Here is a 21,684-nt window from a genome sequence, read left to right on the forward strand (position 1 = left end):
ATAAACACTAATTATAAAATTGTGATGAGGACCAAAGTTAATTATAAGATTTAAGCTTTGAAAGTGGAAAATATAATAATCTATTTGACTTTTACTGCACATTTTCTGCAGGAACCCATTTGGGTCTCAAGGGTCTGAGTGGTGCATTTTTTATATGTGTTATAATTTATTTATAAATTCACCTCAAACATTCCATTCTGCAATTCATATTTTACATTTTCTGTTTTTCTTGTTATGGTAGGTGGTGCTAACCCTGCAAGAGCTGGTGCAGATATGGCGGAAGAGATTAGCATGGATGCTGCTAAAGTGTCAGTTTTACCAGAACTTAGTGCCATTTCTTTGTTAAAACAAGAACAAAGAACAGCAGTGAGTTGTTTTCTTTGTTAAAAAAATGACAAAAGTGTTGTACTGACACGCCTACAGTAGTCATGGTTCAGGCTATGCAGTTCTCTATGGATTTACTGCTTGGTCGCGGCTAAGGCATGTGTTTTGTTGCTCTGATTGGCCCGTAAAGATGTGACAGGCAGAACGTTCATCCAGTCACCCTCTGAGTTTTTTCCAAAGCCCCTGCTCTTTCTCAGTCACTGTCTATGAGAGGTTTTCCAGGTGGATGTGTTTCACACACATCAAAAACAGTATACGATAATCCAGACCGCTGCCTTCCACTGCACTTCCTACTTTCTGTGTGTGTATGATAGCGTTTGTCTGCACGAACCTATCGTGTTGTTTTCTTGCTGGTCACGAGTCGCACTTTTTATTGTTTCAACATAGGCTTCTGCAAATATGAATGCTTGAAGGTTTCTGGCACACTCAGTGCTTTAAGTGGGCCGGTATGCAGCGGTACGCAGTACCAGCACTTCTAAATTTTGCCCTTTGGTGTATCGGGACTTCACATCAGAAGTGACGGTATCTAAATAGATGCGTTGTGTGGCACACAGCGCTCTTCCCGCTGTGTACCGTGACGTTTTTATCTGTGCGCGAATTCAGTTGAACTCAACTGCCACTGTTGAAAAGAAACCAGAGATTAAATCGTTCACCTCTCCTGGACAGTGCCGCAGCGCACGAGCGCAGCGCCTCCTCCACCAAGGAGCTTGATGCTCCACTGACACCTGTTCATACTGCCGCTGAACGAGACATCAACACTAACAATGTTCAATAACAGTATTCAAAATGACCGACTGTTGGTGAAAGGATCAAGGGCCGTAGTTTTGCTTAAAGAACAGCTGACTCACTGACAAAGACAAAAATCCTGGATGTACGACGGCAAAGTCAGCTCACAAACGGAGCAGAGACTCGGTGTCAGTGAGGGGGGGGTGATTAATATCTACATTTGGTTACAAAGAACAACTATTAAACTCACTGCATTTTATATTTCTATTTTATCAAAGAGCCCTTTTACTTTTATGTACAGTAGCTATATTTTTGTTTTATTTTTTGTTGTTATTTCATATGTTGTTTAAAGATTTATTTTAGGTCTTGTTGCCTTTATTTGGAGAGGACAGGACAGTGGATGGTGTAGGGAATCATGAATAGAAAGTCAGGAATACTTGGACTGTGAATCACTAACAGTAACAGGCTTACTGACCACAAAATCATCTACTTCAATTGCTGAGTCTAGTGAGGAAATAGCATTTCATTTTTCTAATTTAAGGAGCTTTATTGTTTAATAGAGTGTCTTCCCCACAAAGGTGTAGTTTATTTTTATGTCATTTTCCATGTCCATGTTGACAACTATCAGCTTGTTGTTAAATATAAGTAACAGCGGGACATTTGATCCATGTGGATTTGACTTAGAAGTGACTATTTCTGTTATTTCTTTGTAGATTAAAAATATTCAAATATAAATGATGTATTGCCATTCAGCTGAATTACTACTAAAAAATGTTTTTGTTTTTTTCTGTATCACCCAAATTAGTTCTGGGATTGTGTGAGAAGAGAGTACTGGCACTATTTTTTTCCACTTAAACCACTGGGCACACTTAGAGATTTGATTGCACCACTGTAAATTATTTTTTATACACATGCTGTCTTTTTGTAACCTGACACGCCAGATGGATGTGTTTCACACATCCATCTGGGAAAGTTTCAATAGGAAACGTTTGAGAAAAGACAGAGGATTTGAAAAACTCGGAGTGCGATTGGATGAACATTCTGTCTGTCAAATTTCTACGGGCCAATAAGAGCAACAAAGACGTGACGTAGCTGCTATCGAGCTGCGTGTGTGCAGCTAGTGAGGAATAACGCGGAACATGGTGACTATAGACATGTAAGTACTCGACTTTTGTCGTTTTTGAAAAGAAAGCAACTCACTGCTGTTCTTTGTTCTGCTTTTAACGAAGACATGTTGTCAAGCTCTGATAAAACTGGCGATTCAGCAGCATCCACGCTAATCCTTTCCTCCATAACTGCACCATCTCTTGCTGCTGCTTGTTTATGTCAGGACTCTGCTGTGCCTGAAATTACTGCCCCTCGTCGCTGATTGGTCCTGTCACTTTCTCACTGAGCCCAAATGGTTCAGATGGGAGCTTTGCAAAATGGATTCGCCAGTAAAAACCAAGGAAACGGGTGTATCCAACTGCTTTGCAAGGTTAGTCTTTTTGCAAATTGAGCACAATTTCATTTCATCTTCGTTTTTGCCTCCTGTGGTAGGTCATAAAGGGTTAACTCTGAGTTATCAACATTTCAGTTTTGGGATGTGATGTGGAATCATTCTCAAAAAGTACAAGAGTATCGTTCTCAAGTGAAAGAACAGTTTCTCTAATAAAACTAAGTAGAAGTAAAAGTACTGATTAATTTAAAATGTATGCAAAAAGAACAAGTACCCCCAAAAACTACTTAGTTGCAGTAATGTAAGTGATAAGTGACTTTCCACCCCTGATGGTAATATTTAAGTTAAAGTGTAAGTGAACCCCTAGCTCAGAGCTAACTCTGCCCAACTCTGCCTAATTCAAAAAATGTACAGAAGGTGAGCAGTTTGGTACTGAGAGGAAGGAGGGGAAAAGGACGGGGTTTTCCAGATGAGGCGCCAGTGACAGTGATGTCCCCTTGTCAGAGAGAGACACAGACAGAGTCCCACAGCCCTGCTGCCTTATAGCAATCTTTTGAGGGGGAGGATTTTGGCCCTCCAGAGTCCCCTGAAGAAGGCTATAGTGTGGTGGTGGACCGTGGTGGTTCTGAGCACTACCTGTTCACTCCATTGGCTCCAGCAGTGGCGTTACTACAGCCAGAGCTCTGAGAGCCGAAGCAGTGCAGGTGCAGGAGAGGATGGGAGTGGTCTCTGAGTGGGAAAGTTAGTTAGAGGCGGTAACATTCATATCGAGTTTGTGACGTAGAAACTTACTGATAGTAGGTTTCTAGGTCACTTAAGCACCGCCGTCTCAGGAAAGATTTTTCAAAGCAGATGTCTGTTTGAGCTAATTAAAAGTTGTAAAATGCAGATTTTTATTAGTTTGGTGCAAATGCCAGGAAAAACACCGGCACTGATGTGTATTATCTTAATTCAGTCAGATACTTAAGAGTTCAGCTGATAAAAAAGTTAAAGTGTTCAGTACTTCTTAAGCTAAGGTAAGTCTGAATTGAAACTACTTCAGCTGGTGCAACACCTAAAATGACTGAACAGTATAAACTTTGGTGTAAGTAAGGTCTTTCGTTAATACTGGGCTATGTTTGAAGTCATAGCTGGCACTCAAAAAGTCTCTGCACGGGTCGCTCAAATTTATCTGTAGAAAGCAACCTTGATTGGAGGCTAATGACCTCAAAAACTGTCGTCTCTGAAGAAACACGAAATCATCCTGCTTGTGTAACAATCCTCATTCAAGGTTTCAAAATAGAAGGCTTTTTAATGTGCTGTAATGCTTTTGACCATGTAAAACAATTACACTAAACTAATTAACGGCTGCCAATTGTTGAAAAACGCCCTATTGGGAGCCAACAATTGTTGAAAAAGCACAAAACTAAAGTGCCCTTTTGGGAGCCAAAAAGCACGTTAAAGTGCCCTCTTGGGAGCCAAAATGCATGCTAAAGTGCCCTCCTCATTGGCAAAACACACTAAACTGCCCCCTTGGCTGGTTAACACATGACAAACTGCCAACTTGGGTGGCAAAAAGGCATGTTTAAGTACCCTACTCATTGCCAAAACACACTAAACTGCCCTCTTGGATGAAAAAAAAAACACTTAATGGCTCTCTTGGCTGGTTAAAACATGATAAACTGCTCTCTTGGGTGGAAAAACACACTAAACTCCAGAAGACAGTTAGGACCAAGAAATACTATGAAACATTACTGTTGCAATGACTTTTATACTGGGCCCTTTCTTGATCTATATTGAGCCAGAACTATATCTCACAGAACCAGTTTGGATTATCTGGTGCTAATATGGTGTTAAAATGCACTAGAATACAGGAAATGCCATCTACTTCATTGAAAATGTTCTGGGGGAAGACCCCAGATTCCCTAGGGATTTATTTATTTATTTCTGTGTGTTCTTTACAGTCCAACGTTGAATCTACACAGTTCTTGTGGATGCTGATCCTAACTACAAACTAACTTGAGTAGTCTGTCTAGTTAGTCTGTTTTAAGGCTATATAATGTGCCATTTGTATAACATATAAACATGTCTTAAGTGCCCTCAAAAACATGCAAAACTTAGTGCCCTCTTCAGTGGCGAGAATGTGCTGTATGTGCCCTTTTTTTTCTTTTCGCCCCTGCCCTTGAAAAAGTCTGTGCACATCACTGATGCTGGCTACATTTTGACTCTGGGCCATCAAATGAGGATGGTTATTTTTCTGCAGCCTGTCTGTTCAGAGCCCATATCTGCTGGATGACCCGGATGACTTTAGAATGAAGTTCTTTTTGAATGAAATCATTCTTCTGCCTTTCTCAGGTGTAATCTTGAACTTGTACTCCTCTGTCCCCAGCATCTCTGTGTTTAAAAGACTGAAAATTAAAACACAGTCCACATGTTTTAAGGTTGAAAGGCAGTTTATTGCTGTACTTCAACATTTCAGGCTGACTTTAGCTCAAGATGGCCTAGTCATCGTCATTGTTATCTAGTTTCTCGCAGTACTCTGTAACAGAAAAAAACAAAAAACCAGAGGATTTAAGTCTATCTGAAATCACACATAAGAACTATATAATTTGATCAGATAGGTTTGAGTGTTATTTACCGCTTTTGGGGGCGAGGACGAAATTGGGTTCTCCTGTGAAACCCAGACATCTTGCCTGCTTCAGGGCATGCACATAGTCTGAGTGACTGATGGAGTCTCCTCTGGCTGGAAACGGAAATATTATGAAATTAAAATGATGTTGTAGTCTGGATGTCATAGAGGCTTTTTTCTCCCTGACTTGTTGAACCTACCGTTCAGGTATAAAGCCCGCCAGTGTTTGACCTGTGGAATGGTTTGAGGGTCTGGATTGTCCATACTGTTGACAATAATGTCGTTGTTTATGCTGTTAATCAGGTAGAGCAGACAGTTTTCACAGGTTGGCAGAGAGTGGTATGTGCAGGTGAAGTTGGTTTCTGAAGAGAGACACAAATAAAAATACCCTTACAATCTGAAATAAGATATCTCCTGGTCAACTTTTCAGTGAGTCTTCCAACCTGAACGTACTCCAGTGTTGAAGAGATCTGACCCTGGCTCAGAGCAGAAAAGTTTGAACATTCAGACCGATCTACACTGATGTTCATGATTAAAAAATGAACTGATTTAACTTTGCTTACACACAACACTGGCCCTCATTGATTGTTGATGACAGTTGCATCACAGCGAACACAATTTGCACAAGACCGGACAAAAACGTACGTGTCGTAATGCCAAGACTGAAGATAGACTTTCTTAAAACTGCCCGATTTTTAATGATGAGCTTCTAATTTTTAGCAAGACACTTGTAATTTTACTTTTGCTTTGGAATTTTGTCTGCAACTTTGAAATTACACCAAAAAAAAAATTCACTATGATTTTCAAAATTATGAAAATGAATGATCAAAAATATATTAATCGGATTTACTAAGTGGATTTTATTTTCAAATGCCCTGGAAAGTCACCAAAGTTTCAAACTCACTAGAAAGCTACAGTAAGAGCAATGAAAGCAAGGAAAGCATCTTGGAAAAAAAAATATTGGCTTTGAAAACTGCATTTATCTGCAGATCCATCTGAAGATCTCTGTCCATTATAACCCCCAGATATTTGATAAAGGGTTTAGAACGAAAAAGGACAGATCCATTCTCAGGCTGGTACAGCTTTCCTAGGGTCCAAAAACAACGACGTCTGTCCTACGCTCCTTAAGATTCAGAAAGTTAAAAGCCATCCACGCTTCAATGTCTCTAAGACACTCTATGAGTGGGCACAAGGGGTTCAGGGTAAATAAAGTCCAGGGGGCATGGTACATAGGTTTATTTACTGAGGTGAAAAACATTCATGGGTTAAATGAAGAGATGTGTCTCGTGTCTCATTGTGACTGTCAGAGCAGAGACACAGACAAAGCATGCTAGCAGTAGGCTAATCAATTCATTCACTCCAAACACATTTATGGATCAAACTGAACCAAAATGAAGTCGCTTACCTTTGACTGATGAGAAAACCCCAAACAACCTCTGTAGTAACATACCCTCTCTGGCTTTAGCTGATCAAAATGTCTATAAGAAACACTCCCAAACTTTGGAGCAGCTCCATTTAGTTAAAGTATTTATCTAGTGTTGAAATCTGTGTTAAATTCAGCAGGAGACGTTAATGAGCTCACTTAACGAGCCCACGGCAATTATGATATGACGCGTTCATAGACAGTAGGATTATGCAGTTGTAGCAGAATGTGTATAAAATGTTGAGATGTCTTCATGTGTGATGAGAACAAAAGCACAATTTCAGTTTTTTGGCTAGAAAACTGGATATATCCAGTTATCAGGACCAGAAATGTGTTTGCTGTTTCTCCAGTATTAAAAACATGTGAGACGGAATCACGACCTTTTTAAGTTTTATATCTGAATAACTCATCTTATACAGCTTTTGTTGAATCAGACTGTTGTTTGTCTTTTTAGCCAAATAACAAAAAAGCATCAACAGGGGTATTGGACTTGGACTGAAAAGGAGCTTTAGATTTAATATTGGACTTATAGATTTGTTTTTCTTTGGTCACTTTGGTTCTTTTCTGTCCAATCAAACATTTTTTTTCTTTTTTTTTTTTGGTTTAAAGCATGTGATTTCAAAAAGCATCAAGTTTGAAAACCTTATGAAGAAAGTACCTTCTTTAATGTCTATTTGATAAAGTTTTAATGTTGATACAAACCTAAAGTGCCCCACCGCTGCTAATTTGATTTATAGTGATTTTAAAAATCAAACTTGATAAAATGATTTGAAACGATAAAATGGTAGCATTTTAGATTTTTAGCAAATCACAACACCACCGTAATATTTTAGGTCTTGATTATTGTGATATGACATTTTGGTATCTACATGGAAGAGGGGCGGAGCAGCGCTCCAGACAAGAATTTAAAATCTTGTGATCTACAGTTTTAAAAGCAGCCGTGAGATCAAAAGCACAAGAACTGCTGAATCCCTAGAATAAATAAAAACCTTTGAAAGTGCTCTTTCACCTTTCTCCAAGATTTTAGTGGCAGGTGAAATAAACACAATCGATACTCAAAGCAGGTAGATTTACCACACTCTATGTTTGTTATCAGGCATATCCATCTTAAAATGATCCAATCTACAATGTTTGTGGTGGAGAACAAGGCGGTAGCTTTAGGTGGGGTTTAGTTGAACTCAGAGGTGTTCACAATGGCTGCCTTCAGTGCAGTGATTAACTTGGATATAGCTCTAGTTTAGCGTCAGAAGTTGACCACGTTTCTGCATGTTTTCGCTCTACTGCTGACCTGCTTTGGCATGAGTTTGTCAGAGTTACAGGATGGTGGTTGGTTGTGCTATGAGTGGTTGTATACGAGGCCTGCTAGTGGAGTGATTAGCTGGGACCTAGCCACAGCAGCAGTTTTGTCAGAACTGGACATTTCTTTATTAAAACAAACCCGTTATGGCTGCTGCCGTGGCAACCATTAGCTTGCATGTAGCTCTAGGAAAGCAGGAGTTAATCAGAACTTGACCACATTTCTTTTTAAAACGTTAACCAAAAGCCACACCAAAAGCTTGTCTCGGCAGAGAAGATGTGTTTTTTGCACATCTCCTGATCAGGCTTGGTGTTGATTTTATTCATGAGAAGCCATTAATAATCAACGGCAGCGCTGACCTGCAGCTCAAGAGAGGCGAGTTAGCCATTTTCTCTTGTCACTCTGATCGACCCGTCATGAATGTGACAGACAGAACGTCCCTCTAATCCCCTACTAAAGATTTTCTGGAAAGTCCTGCCCTTCTCAAACGCTTTCTATGGGAGCTTTCCCAGATGAAAGAGTCAATCTGTAGTTAGTGATAACATACAGGACTTAGAGCACCAGGCTAAGAGGTGATAGTTTTTGTCTTTGGTTGCTCAGGCTAATTCCATTGTTCTCATCATAGCCTGTTTCTCTCCTGATATGTAATGACTTTAAGAAGGCCCCCATCAAACTATGACTGTGTTTCCTAGTAAGTTATTTAATGACTAAATTATTTGTCTTTTGTTTGGAGAACCTCTAATTCTCTGACTAAGAGAACGACCACTGACAGCTCTGGTATTCTACCCCATCAGGTGACTTACTGTCCATGACGGCAGAGTTGGCATGAAGAGTCATGGGGAAAGTTCCGTACTTGCAGTATGTATGACTGGAAAACCAGAAAGGAGAAAATTAGAGTTTAGATATTTCATACAAAAACATCACAAGTGGTCACTGTAACATTATAAAGCCACTATTGACAGCTCATCTTAACCAACAAATGCAAAAATAAGACTCTGTTCTGGTTTATCACATAGGAGGTTGTGCATTTCATTTGTAGTTACTATAGCTGTGGAAAATGTACACTCTAATAGAATCTGCCATGTTTGTAAACAGGTTGTTTTCAATCATCTGATCCAGATTCAGTCTGTTGGGGGTCAGGAAGTGGGGGACAACCCATAGGAATGAATGAATGTAGTTCCTAACAGTTATAAATGGACCTCTATGCTGCCATTATCACCAGAAAATTTCCACATTGAATGTGATCCTACACTTTAAAAAACAGTGATTTTTTTCAACCACAGTTTAACAGATTTACTGTTGTGGAGGTGAGCAGTATCACTAATTACTGCCGACCTCCTAGCATCAAGCAATGGAGACCTGAGTCTAGAAGAGTCTTGTTCTGAGCTAAAAGGCTAGCTGAGCCCCTTTTACATATAAATAAAATCTTTGTTTGTAACAAACATGTTTTTACTTGTAATGGTGATTAAATATCAACTGAATAAACCTTGTGGGGCAGATGACAGATTAAAGATGAGCTGTTCATGAACAGGGCTGTGCTACATATAAGGAATGTTAGCTAGCCCCATAAATGTAAAACCAAATCTGAGTCATAGCTGATCCTAATGGAATGATCAGGAGTTCAGCAGGGACCAGTATATTGATGTTGTGTTTCAGGGGAACCTCTGTTTGCTCATGATTCATGCAGATTATTGTTACTGGTGAGATTGTACGGGTGATACTTACTGCTTGATCCCAATGAGCTGTTGATATACTGGATGTGAATCAGTTCCAGTTTTGACGTACTCAATCCACTGGGTCTCAGTCGTCTTGAACAATTCTTGATGTGGTTTACTGTCAATGAAGCCCATAATGAAGTGCCACCTTCCCAGTTGCTGCAGAAAAACATCAAGTTAGTGAAGTAGAAAGAAGCAAATGTTGGCAGTTCATGCAAGCAGGGCTGAGCTGGACTACTGCTTCATTGGCACTATTTTTAAGTGGTGTGTTTTTAACACATCAGTCCCTTTTGCTCCCTTTATCCATGCCAGACCACCTCTTGGAATTTTGCAGCACATCTTAAAACCATCTATCAATTATCTACACCTGATACTGGACAAGAGGGTTCACCCTAGAATTCTTTAATCAGGTTAACAAACTGCACTGTTTGGGTCTGTCAGAACAGTCAGTCTGCTGGTTTGACAATTATTTACTGAATCGCATGCAGTTTGTGCATGGACGGATTTACCTCTAAATATCTTGAGTTTAAAATGGAGCAGCTCAGGGCTCAGTGTTGTTGCTAATGTTCATTTATATGCAGATGATGCTGTCATTTACTTCTCTGCTCCTGTGCTGCATCTCTGTCGCTTACAGGAAGCTTTTGATACCGTACAGGACTTTGCATGAGTTAAAATTTCTTCTGAATCCTGACAAAACCAAACCCCCTATGTTATTAAACCAGCCTTCTGTTACTGAGTCTGAGGTTGATGAGATTGAGTCATTATGTCTTATACCTGCCTACATATACTGTTCCCAAAGTGCCTCTGTAAACACAGAAGACTTTATGTTTTGAGGAGCTGGTGTCTTAAATATTTATAAAGGTAGATTGAAGAGCAGGGAACATCAACTACATTTGTACAAGGGCCAGCTTTTTCCTTGATGGATGCTTCTGGGGCCGGACTTTTAAATAAACTAAAATAAAAAGTTTTTCTGGTCTAAGTAAATTACTTTCATTAAATATTTTGTCCACTAATCTCACCTCAGAATTCCAGCTTCATTTAACTATCTTGAACTTATGATGAGTGAAACATTGATTCAAAACATCTTTAGTAGGCTTTTGCTAACAAATTTTATTTTTATTTACCTGCCTAAGTGGCTGAACCCTGGTCTGAGCCGTTATTAAATGTGCTGCTGCCTGTCTTGGTTAAGACACTCTTGTACATGAGATATATTTATTTTTTTTATCTCAATGAGGTTTTTCAGGTTAAATAAATCTAAACAAAATAAATAAAAATGAACAAGAGAAGTTTGGGAACTTGTCTTGTATGGTACCATATAGGAACACATTCATCTCTAAATGGGAGAACTTTGTTAAAACTTTGTGAAGGTGTCCAGACACTGAAAAAATCAAGTTGCTTTCATTTAACAGAAATCTGAGCAGAACCAGGTCTGGATAAGATTTAGTGATAGGTTCTCATACTCAGCACTTAGAAAGAGCAGGGCATTGATTTAGTCAAGGATCTTTTATATCAGCATGGTTTAGATGTCGACTTGGTAATGAGTTATAATTGTTTTAAACTCATGTGTCTGACCTGGGAATGCTAACGGTGCTGTTGTACTAAATTCAACACTTCTATTAAGTGCAATATCCATTTATATCATGGTTTTTATGGTGTGCTGGTTTTATGTGATTGTTTTTAAAGCAGTGCTGTTTTCAGATGTTCTATTCTATTCTATTCTATTCTATTCTGTTCTATTCTATTCTATTCTATTCTGTTCTATTCTATTCTGTTCTATTCTATTCTATTCTGTTCTTTTCTATTCTGTTCTATTCTATTCTATTCTGTTCTATTCTATTCTATTCTGTTCTATTCTATTCTGTTCTATTCTATTCTATTCTGTTCTTTTCTATTCTGTTCTATTCTATTCTATTCTGTTCTATTCTATTCTATTCTGTTCTATTCTATTCTATTCTATTCTGTTCTATTCTATTCTATTCTGTTCTTTTCTATTCTGTTCTATTCTATTCTATTCTGTTCTATTCTATTCTATTCTGTTCTTTTCTATTCTGTTCTATTCTATTCTATTCTTTTCTGTTCTATTCTATTCTGTTCTATTCTATTCTCTTCTGTTCTATTCTATTCTGTTCTATTCTATTCTAGTGGCCTGACTAACATTCTTGGTTTGATCTTTCTGTTCTTAGCTGTAGCTAACGTTGAAAAGAGAGACTAGAGCTAACCTAAAGACCAAGGTGAGATGCAGAGGAGCCTTACCGGTTCAAAAGTCGACAGAGGGGTGACCAGAGCTCTGCATTCTTCAACACTGGTAGCAGAGCTGCTCAGGAACAAGCCAAGGATCAGGAAAAGAGCGCTGAGCCCCAGATTCATGATGCTGCAGTGGTTTAGCTTCAGAGTCTGACAGGGAGAAAACAGCAGGCAGGTAGCTTTTCTCTCACAAAGCTGAATGACTGCTCCTCACAGAGCCACTCGACTTTTATAGAAGTGGGGATGGCTTATACAGTTCCAAGTGTTGTTACGTTCTCTAACTATTTACCCAAGCGCTTTTTTGGATCATGTTTTTTTCTTAGGATTTGGTAGGCGTTGGCTTAATCCACCCATCTCCCTCTTCAGGTTAAAGGAGATTCCAGGGGTTTCTATGTAAGATTTCAAAGAACTTGCTTGTGTAACAAATTTTTATGAAATTTTCTGAAAAATAAATACTCTCACACATATACATTTTAAGGTTAAACCCAGGACAAGCATGTAATAATCATCCATCTAACTGTGCAGGGCAGACTCATGCTTGCTAAAATTGTTTGTCAGAATTGATCTGACTTTATTTCAGTTCATATTCATGACCTGAATCCATCTGGGGTCATTTAACACATCAGACATACCCAGGAGATTAAAACACTGTTTTATTTGTACATTTTGGCAGCTATAAAGGCTACAGCCACTCTTTCTGACTTGTTTTGTCTTTAGCTTTGCAGTTTTGTCCCAGCAGACAAACAGCTGAACATGGATCAGTGTTTAAACTCATAATTCTGAAAGTTCACCTCCAGACTTCTGTCCAAAAAGACTGCAGGTTAACACCACGGCATATCAAACAACGTTCCCACTCTTCTACAATCATTCCAACAAAGATTTGAACCACTTCAGCCTGTATTTTAAATCTAGAGAGTGTGATATAAGTTCTGTGAAGCCTTTTCATTGTATAACTGCCCCTGACTGACTGTGATGCTGTTGTAATGTGCCTCCAAATGTTTTCCACTCTGCTGAGGTGAACATTGACTGATTTTAACTCAGCCTTGGCTTCCCAGTACGCACAACAACAGATAATTTAGTTCATTACAGAACATCTCGACTCATCAACACTGACCCATGGCCTTACCTCCACCTTTGCTAGTGTGATTTCCTCCATGGCATTGATTATGAGCGATAAACTCTGAATGCATGCCACCATTCATATCAACAACAGAAAAGTACCTCCAATGCTTTCTTTTCAAAAATCTATTGTGACCATGTTTTCTCTGTTTTTCCCTTTTTTCACCTTTTGCTCAGATTTATCTTCAATTAAGATTTGGTTAGCCATTAAGAGGCTACATTTTGCTACATTTGTTTTCCTGGCAGCACTTTATTCTAGTGGTTACCTGGTATTGTTATAGTAATAAATTTAATTATGTGGTTATTTCCCAAGAATAAGGTGGCTATTAGCTAGTAAGAAGTCTCAGTTAATCCCATTCATAAGGGTTTTATCATGATTGTAGGTAGTTTGCATGAACCTAAGTTTAACAACCTTACAGCCAACAGCCAATCGCGACCCCCCCCCCCCCAAGCGGGTCTTGGACCCCAGGTCGGGAACCAATAAATAAGACCATGAAAAAATGAACTTTTTATGGATTAAAAATGAATGTAAAAAACATTTAAGGATTCCAGTGACTTCTGACGTGTCCACTGAGCTGTCTGTAAGCCTTTTTGAAAATAAAATGAGAGATTAAGAGGCAGTGATGTCCTCATTTAACATCTCTGTGACTGCAGGGAAATGCTGACATGCCTTAAACCAAACTGTGTCGAAAGAGGACAATAAAGCATGTCACAAAAAAAATAGTGCCCTAATTGTGGACCTTGCATGTGTGGGTTCTCTTCGGGTACTCTGCCTTCCTCTCAACAACAAAGACATGCTCATTAGGTTAACTGGTGACTCTAAATTGGTCGTAGGTGTGAGTGTGAGAGTGCCTGTCTCTATATGTCAGCACTGCAATTGACTGGCGCCCAGTCAAGGGTGTACCCCGCCTCTCGCCTGGTGACCCCGCGACCCCGAAACTTAAAACTTTAAAAAATAATACAAGTATTTGTATTATTTAAGCTATTGACATGTGTACCTCATTGCTTTTGTTTAACATAAAGAGCTCTCGATAATTTGTTGCTCAAATCCATTCTACCTCCATGCATTAGCTTCAGATGGGCTTAAAGAGAGCAGAGATTAGATCGCTCTTTGGCCTCAGACAAACTACTCTTTACCTTCTGATTCACTGCCTCAGGATTTATTATTCATTCTCCACTTTTTTTCTTTTACAAATCATTTTTCTGTCTTTTGTTAACACCCACGTGTCTATGGGATCTGACATGATCCTTTCGGCCCAGAGCAGGGTAAGCAGGGTGAGCTGTGTTGCACCTTAACCTGGTCTCTCCTGTGGTTAAAAGGACATCTTAGGTTTTGTTTGAAGGATTTTTTGAGGACACTGTTTGGTTTGTACAACAAACATTTGCAGATTTGTTGAATTACCCTTGGTTGCCCACACGCACACAAACACACAAAGTGCACCCAGGTATTTGCAGGACAGAGTAAAATGTGATGTAAGATCATTTTTCATCTGGTACTAATTTAAAGGAGTGAGAGACAATTCAGTTATGTGTAATAGTTACATAAAGTTTGATGAAAACACCTTTTTCAGCCTTTCATTGTGTTAAATCAGCTAAATCCCAAACTCACACTCATAGACTCACTGACTTAAGGTAAGTACGAGTGCTTCTTCAGTTTCTTGAAGGATGGTGAGGCGTGGGTGCCGGTGTAGCTCAGTTGGAGGCTGGGGTCCCCAATGCTCTGGTCATGAGTTATTATCCATATTTCCTCTCTACAGCTGTCCTATCATAATCAAGGCAAAAATCCACCCCAAAATATTATCTTAAAGAATGCTGAAGCTACTCTTTTTCCTAGTAGACCACAGATTGGATAAAGAGCTCACAAGCTAGCAGGGTCACCAGGTTTGGTAAGCTCTGACAAAAGTTTGAATTTATGTACAGATTGTGTCTGAAGTCCCTCAGCTCTTCTTTCAAAATTATTATTTTCTGTCTGACAACTTAATATTCTGATTAAAAATAAACAAATTGGATGCAGACAGCCTAGTGGTTCGGTGGCCTGGGTTAAAGTCTTGTGGATCATTTTGTGCATGTCATTCCCAAGTCTCTGGTTACTTTTTATGGAAATGTCTATTTTTGGTGAGGCTTCAAAATTCAACAGACAAAGCGATCTCAATTATTGAATTCAGGAGTTTCGAGCACCTAGCCATGCAGTCTTCATTTGTAAACACTGGTGATGCTAAACGGGTCATTCTGAAGAGCTCAGTGACTTCAAGCGTGGCACTGTGATGGATGCTACCGTTGCAGTAAGGGTTGGTGCTGGACTGAGGAGCACTGGAAACATGTTCTGTGGAGAGATGAACCACGCTTCTCTGTTTAGCAGTGAGAAGAAAGAGTCTTGGTTCCAGAGAACATTACCTTCCTGACTGCACTGTGCCAACTGTGAAGTTTGGTGGAGGAGGGATTATGGTGTGGGGCTGTTTTTGAAAGTTTGGTTTAGGCCCCTTATCTCCACTGAAGGCTAGTCTTAATGCTTCAGCATAACAAGACATTTTGGACAATGCTATGCTTCCAACTTTGTGGCAACAGTTTGAGGAAGGCCCGTTTCTATCCAAATATGACTGTACCCCAGTGCACAAAGCAAGGACTATAAAGACATGGTTTGATGAGTTCATTGTACAAGAACTTGACTGGCACACACAGAACCCTGACCTCAACTCCATCAAGCAGCTTTGGAGTGGAATTTTAGAGCCAGGCCTTCTCGTCCAACATCAGTGAATGACCTCATAACTGCTCTGCAGAATGAGTGGAAACAGATTCCCCCAAAAAGCACTCAAAATCTTGCAGGAGTCTGCCAAGAAGAGTGGAGGCTGTTAGAGCTGCAAAAGGGGGCCAACTCCATATCAAAGTGCATGTTTTAGTCATTACAGTCCCTGTTGGTGTGATGGTTGGTGTATATTGTCTTTTCACTAATTCTTTTTTGTTTGTTTGTTTGTTTTTGTGGTTCTTTTGTTTTTTACAGAAAACAAACACAAAAAGGTGTGTGGAAAGGTGGTACTGAAACTCAAGTATTGAGTGAAGCTAACAAGCATTTCTTCTTTTTTATTTTCCTGAGTAATTTGTTGGTCACTTGGTTTTTGTATGTAGCTGAGCATTAAGCTAGTATTGTTTCAGTCCAGCCTTGTCTTTAACCTGCAAGGTTGAAAGGAGATCCAGGGCATAATGTGTTAGAAGGATTTGTAAGGACAGTGTTTAAATTGTAAGGACAATGTTTAGATTGTGTATCAAACATTTACAGACTTGTTGACTTGCCCTCTGTTGCCCATGATGACGTACAGTGTTCATCCTCAAACTGCCTAAATCCAGCTAATCTAAAGACTCAAAGACTCGGCCAGGCCTTTGATATCATAATCAACAAAATATGATCGATTACTCACCGAAGAACTCTGCAGTCAGATTAAACTACATTTTTTTTGGCTGTAAACTCACATTGCTTCTAAAAGGTAGCATGACTTCAGTGAGAAAGCTACAGCTCACCAGTCAGTATAATCTAAATTAGTTGTCAGACTAATGCTCGAAGGGATATTTAGGTGTTTTTGAAGTCGGGTTGTATGGTGATAGTAGTGGCACTAGCTTCCTGTGATTTCCATGAGGGCTGTCCCTTTAAGATTGACATGCTGGTTGTACTGGAAGGAAAGCTATGGTCAAAAGAGTTATGGGTCAAAATGGCAACCTGATGCACCAGAGAGACTGCTCCATAGCTCTACTGCATGAATATATTTTACATTCATCTGGGAAAACTCCCAGAGAAATGTTTGGGAGGTGGCAGGTGATTGGAGGGATGTCCTGTCTAATCATAATACTAATATTAATGGATTTTTGTTTTTTTTTTAATTTTCTGTTGTGTGTAAAGCACTTTGTGCTACACTGCATTGTATGAAAAGTGCAATACAAATAAAGATTGATTGATTAATTGACTGAGGTGAGTATACTGGTATTGGGGTGAGGATTTTCTGCTTTGGCCTGGGACGTCCCTGTACACAACAAAGAATTTTCTCTTTTCCAATGAATATAAAGATTTCATTGCAGAAAACGTGCATACTGCATCTTTAAACAGGGGTGGAGCCAGGGATTTTATACTCCCAGAAAAAATATAACACAGGGCCCCTTTAACCGGCTAGCCAAACAACAAATGTTGCATCACTTTTGCATATATCTATGCATTTTTATGTATTTTTAAATCCTAATTTCCCCATTTATGAGAAAGGTTTTCTCTGTGGTTGTATTAGATTTATCTGCAGCGCTGGACTAAAACATTTGGACATTTTTAAGGGAGGAGCAATGACATAAATAACTAAGAAAAACTAAATAAAAACACACTTTTCATTGCAGACTTCTCAAGGGCCCCTCCCTTTTCAGTACCCTTTCCCCCCTGTGCTGCACCCATGTCTTTAAGACCCTGCATGCACATATGAGGGCATTGAATTTAGTAATTATCTTGAAAAATTGGAAGAATTTACCATGCCATATTTATAGATATTTTTGAAATACTTCTTAGAAATTTTCCACTGTTTTCACTGAATTTCTTTAGATTTTTTATAGATTTTTTTGCAGAATTTGGAGATATTGGGATTCTTTTTATGCTGTGAAATTTGAAGATTTTTCATGGGAATTTGTTTTTTGGGGAAGTTTTTTTTTTTGGAAATTTGCAGGCATTTTTGTGTAAATTTGAGAAATGTATTTGCATTTTTTGAAGGGAATGTATTTTTATTTTTTAGGAGGAATTTACTCTGAAATTTTTAGGTATTCTCATAGAAACTAGGGGCATTTGTATTTAATTTTGGGATTTGATTAGGAATTGGGTGGCAAGATGTGCTTTGAGATTTCTGGAATTTTATGGAAATATCAGGGAATTTGTTAGGATGTTTGGATGTTCACAGACATGAGGAGCAGCACAATTACACAACCAACCAAATATCACTCTGCCAGAACACACAATTCAGTCAGCTGTTTCTACAGGCATCCCAGATAGTTAGTCAGCTGTATACTAGGTTTTAACCTTGTCTTGTTTTTTTCTCCTCAAAATATTTATTCAGTAACACACTCTTGCTTTACTGTGTTCATAGTTTTCAGTCATCTATGAGCTGCTTGTGTTTAAGAAGTGTTATATGAATAAAGGTTGATAAAAAGCCTCTTACTTGTGAACACTACGGGGGCACATGACTTTGGTTTGCATCAGTATCAGACAGTTTAAAACTCTTCATAGAGACATAAACACTAGATTTTTGAAAACATCAGGCCAGAGGAAATACAGTGTCACTGTAAACGCCCTGTTCATTCCTTCTCCCATCATCCCGCACAGGCCCGTATCATTGGCCGGACCCCTGACAGACCCAGTGGGTTATTTATTGACATATTAACTCATTGAGTGTCATTGACGAATATATACATCAAAGGGTTTTTTCGGCGGCTGGCACAAGGGGGCGCTCTCATGCTCCCTGTGAGTAATTTTGGGGCTTCTGGGATATGTAGTCGGAACACTAGAGTCGGAAGAGATGGTAGATCAAAGCCACAGAGATCAGAGGTGGAGACCCTGGGGTCAAAGAGCAGAGCGAGCGTTACGGAGGTAATCTCAGCTAAAAGTTCTAAAAATAGACGCTGGAAGAAACTTTAAACTTTTGCCTGAAAAAAATCGCTTACTCACTGAAACCGACGCTGAACTTAACGACAGCGAATCCAGGGATCGGCGCGTTCATTGATCTGCCTCGGCCGGCCAAGAGGCTAAAGAATGCCACGAGCTCTCCACCTGTGCGTTGGAGAAATAAGGCAGCCTCTCTCCAGCTGGATGCATACAGCGACGACACTTCAGAGACGGACTTTTCTGACCCAGACTCTGAGGAATGGCTGCCGAGTGAGCGGAGCGGATCTTGTCCTCCGTCCCAGAGCGATGGAGGTAAGTTAACGTTAGGAACCCACTGATTATTCAGACAAATTTATCAAAAGAAACCGTCACTCATGCTCCTGTGATTTCAGAAGCAGACTTGAGAGAAAAGACAGCCCCATGCAGTTCTATAGTGCCGTCTGTTGGCAGAAAAAGAGGTAAGAACAGAAAAATTATAAGAAATAAATAATTATAAGAAAAATTATAGATTATATATTATAAATATAATTATATAGCTATTATATTACTTCTATAATTTACAGGTAGTGCCAGGGGACACACAAGCAGGAGAGGACGTGGGCGTATAGGGGGGTCCCGAGGAGGCCGTCCAGTTCCAGAGTGTGAATGACGGTGACTGGAAGCATTTTTATTTATTTTACAATAAAATAACATATAACATTCAAATCATTGTTTTGCTTGACAGACTCTCTTTCACAAAAATGCATTTTTCTCAGCTTTCTAGAACAAAGTGGTCTTTTTGGTGAAACTAGCCTCTGTTCAACTTCAGATAAATCAAGAAGGAAACAAGGTGCAAACAAACGGTTTTTGCTTGATAAAATAGAGAGTTTCTTCTTTCATTTGAGCTATTTGGTGTTTTCAGAGTCATAGTACAAAATATTCTGTGGGTCTTGAAAAATGACTCAAAATGGCCAAAAACTGGCACAAACCACTTTCCATTTTATAACAGGGCTGGCACTCAATGAGTCAATGTATCTGGATCATTAGCATTGGTGCTAGCATCCTGGCTAACAGTGACTTCATTTTGGTGCTGAAAAGTGTGACAAGCAGTTATTGGGTTCTGGTGTAGAAATAACTTATTCACACCAGTCTTTAACCACTTTTCATCACTGTTTCTGCAAATTTTCCATTTTATCCTATTTAAGCCACTTTCTAACAACTTTTCACCATTTTCCAGCCCATTCCTTACGCCCTTTGTCTTTCTTCACCCATTTTTGTCTCTTTTGAACAGCTTTTCACTATTTTACCACACCCACTTTTGCCCCTCGTTGCCTTGCTTGACCAAATTCTGCCTATTTGAACCCATTTTTGTCACTTTTTACCAGCTTTTCACCTTTTTCTAGACCCATATCTTACACCTTGTTGTCTCTCTTAACCAATTTTTGTCTTTTAAACCATTTTTGTCTCTTTTGAACCACTTTTCACTGTTTGTCCACTCATTTTCCCCCCGTTTTTCCTTCCTTGACCAATTTTTGCATCTTTTCACCATTTTCCCTGCCTTTTTTTAACCTTTCTTGTTCTCTTATTTGACCTCTAATTTATCCGGACATCTGACATCTTGGCATTGCTTGGCATCCTGACGTCTGTTCACATCGTGGCTGAGCTATGTATGCTGACATTACTTGCCATATTCTAGTCAATTTACACATGCACATTGTCAACATTAGTAAAAAAAAAACAAACAAAAACAAAAAAAGGGAATTTCAGTTTAAGAAAAGTGGTTTACATTTATTCTGAGAGATAAAAGACAGAAAAGGACTAGTAAAGGAAAACTCACATGTGATACACACCAGGGCATTTTCCCAGTGGGCGGGTTTGTTTATTTATGCTAAGCACCAGCCCCAAGGAGCAGGGGGATAAAGGGGTGAGCTTTCTGGGGCCCATTAGGTCAGGAAAACTATGGTCCATTGTAAAGTTAAGCTGTGATAGCCATATTCTACATTTAAGCTGAATAATAACCACACCTGTCAAAGCAAAAACAGTCTTATTTATTTAACGCTTTAGTAAAATATAGCATTTTCACAATGTACACCTGTTTTCTTAAAAGAGAATGGCCTTTTTATTAGTGATATCAATAATGTGGATGGGCACGCTGAGTTAAATATATTTGAAAGTGATGCCAGACTTCTGAGCTAAGCCATGATGTGCAAGAAACCAGAGAACAAATGAAAAGGAATTTAAATAACTTGAAGGGAAAATTAAATAATTGCAGTATAATGGCAAAAAAATGACAAAAAAAAAAGGTTAAAGTGACAACAATTTGTGGTAAAATTGATGAAAAGTGGTAAAAATAAAAAATAAGTTAAGTGATTGTGTGACACTGGTGATTTAAGGCAGTATGGGTACTTTTGATTTTGGTGTAACATTCATGTTTTTTTTCCTCAACAGTCCATCTCCACAGCTACATACTGTACATACGAATCACATTAATTCACATGATGTTTCATGAGAAGCCTCTGTCCTGTAGCCTTAAAGTGTGTGTGAATGAGATTGAAGTCAAAATAAAGAGCTTTTGTTCCCTCACAGACTTGATCTGTAAAGCCCATCTGTTGTTTTAGTGCAGTTCTGAAAGTGATCCACTAGGTGGCACTAGTCATCCACAAAAATCTGTGAGCAAGAAGCAGTGGTGAGAGAGATACTGTTGGTTTTGCTCAGTGTTATTTCTCTCAAAGAAATGGTGAATTATCGGTTCTGTATTCAAACAAAACATTCTGATGTGTGTGCATTTTTGTTTTCAGGGAACCTCCTGAACCTCCAATTGGCATGAAGTCATTGGCATGTTTTTTTTTTTTTGGACTAGTTTTCACTGAAAATTCATGTAGAAAAAAGGGGTCTGTTGCTGAAGTTGTGGGGACAATGTAAATAAAACCAGTCCCAAACTGTCTGATTTGTCCTAAGCTGCCCAGGGAAGAACAATACAAACCAAGGCTCAGTCTCATTTATACTTTTACCACCAGGGAAACAAAGAGGTCCAACACCAGGAAGTTTTTTTTTATTAGCAACAAGTGACATTTTGAGACATGCTCTAACTCAGACATGAGCAACCAAACCATCACTGACTGTGAACACTGGAC

This window comes from Cheilinus undulatus, linkage group 16 (assembly GCF_018320785.1).
Source record: "Cheilinus undulatus linkage group 16, ASM1832078v1, whole genome shotgun sequence".
Classification (NCBI taxonomy): domain Eukaryota; kingdom Metazoa; phylum Chordata; class Actinopteri; order Labriformes; family Labridae; genus Cheilinus; species Cheilinus undulatus.